The sequence below is a fragment of the Beta vulgaris genome, chromosome 4 (assembly GCF_026745355.1).
Source record: "Beta vulgaris subsp. vulgaris cultivar EL10 chromosome 4, EL10.2, whole genome shotgun sequence".
NCBI classification, from domain to species: Eukaryota; Viridiplantae; Streptophyta; class Magnoliopsida; order Caryophyllales; family Amaranthaceae; genus Beta; species Beta vulgaris.
The window spans coordinates 11585967-11587949 of NC_079205.1; positions in this window are offsets into that span (position 1 = coordinate 11585967).

Consider the following 1983-nt stretch of genomic DNA (forward strand, 5'->3'; position numbering starts at 1 on the left):
CGGGGAGGGAGATGCGGAGAGGAGAGCGAAGGGGGATGCGGAGAGGGGGAGGGAGGGGAGAGAGGGGAGGGAGGGGAGAGGATGGGAGGGGATCACGGAGGGGGCGGCCGGGGGGGGGAGAAGGAGAAGCGGAGGGGGAGCGCGGAGGGGAAGCGGTGCGGGGGTGGAGGGAGAGGGGGCGGTGGAGAGGAGGGGAAAGGGGGGAAGATGGAGAGGGTGGGAGGGGGCGGGGGGAGGTAGGGAGGAGGGAGAGGTGGCTGGGGAAGCGGGGAGGTGGCGGGGGAAGCGCGGAGGGGGGGTGGAGCGCTGAGGGGCGGGGGAGTGGCGGGGGAGCGCAAAAGGGGAGCGTGGATGGGGGAGGGGGCGAGGGAGGAGAAGCGGAGGGGGCGGGGTAGCGGAGAGGAGAGCGGAGGGGGGAGGGGAGAGGGGGGAGGGAGGGCGGGGCGAGGGCGGAGGGGAGCGAGAGGAGGGGGGGGCGAGAGGAGAGCGGAGGGGGAAGGGGCGGAGCGGGGGGAGAGGAGAGCGGAGGGGAAGGGGGCTGGAGGGGAGAGGGGGGAGGGGCGGGGGCGGGGGGCGGCGGGGCGGGGGGGGGGGTAGAGAGGAGAGCGGCGGCTACCCCTCCTCCCCCCTCCTCGCTCCCCTCCGCTCCCCCTCCTTGCTCCCTCCGCTCCCCCCTCCTTGCTCCCTCCGCTCCCCTCCTCTCCCCTCTGCTCCCCCCTTTGCTCTCTCCCTCCTCTTCCCCTCTGCTCCCCTCCTCATTCCCCTCTGCTTGCCCCGTCCTCGCTCCCCCCGCTCCTTCCCCTCCCCCTCCTCGCTCCCTTCCGCTCCACCCCCTCCTCGCTCCCCCTCTGTTCCTTCCCCCTCCGCTCCTTCTCCCTCGCTCCTTCCCTCCCCTTCCTCGCTCCCCCTCCGCTCCTTCCCCCTCGCTCCCTCCCCCTCGCTCCCCTCCGCTTCCCCTCCCGCTCCCCTTCCTCGCTCCCGCAACCGCCCCTCCCGTTCCCCTCCTTTTCCCTCGCCTCCGCTCCGCTCCCCACTCCCCTCCCTCCCGCTCCTTCGCCCATCCGTTCCCTGCCCAACTCCCGCTCCCGCCCTCTTCCCTCCCCCCTCCCCTTCGCTCCCCTCCCTCCTCCTCGCTCCCCTCCCTCCCGCTCCCTCGCCCCATCCATTCCCTACCCCACTCCTACTCCCCCCCCCCCCCCCCCCGACCTCTCCGCTCCCTCTCCCTCCCCTTCTCCCCTCCCCTCTTCTTCTGGCGCCCTCCTCCTATTCCCCATCCCCATCTCTCCTCTCTCCCATCCCCACCATCTCGGCCCCCTCTCCCATCCCAAGTTGGTTTTTGGAATTTGTGGAGGTTTTTGGAATATGTGCTAATACTGGACGTATCTTAGCTTAGCATTGATCTTAATGGTCTTTGCCTTTAAAACTTCAAATCAACAGGCAGCACTCCAGTTGTAGTTGGGGGTTGTCAGCACGACCACTCATTGGATTGAGTAATAGTCAGTCACAATGGAACGTGACTCCTCACATGATCATGAGCTCAGAATCCTAAGCGATGATAGATGGCGAGACTAGATGCTTGTCGGTGGTTGTTTGTTGTCGAGATCGTGAGCGTCATTCGGTTCTTCTACCACTTCCATCAACCACCCGAGGATTACATCCACCATCAAAGGCAGTGACTAGCGACTCACGACTTTATATCGGTTTTACTTATTTCTATTTTAGGTGGAATGTACGAGCTCGTAAGGCTCCGTTTTCTTTGTTTGTTTTAGTTTGGATTGTATTAAAATTGTACTTCCTTTTTAATTAATGTTTGATTTTCCGATGTAAAAAAAAACTTATGCTTTTAAAAGTTGTTATTTCCATCCCTAACTCCATACAACTCAGTTCCATAGTGAAGAGTGAAGACCTTTAATGAATATGTATAGCAACACTGCCTCACAATGAGAACCTCCAAAAGCCACTCAGGCCATTCTTCCATTTGAG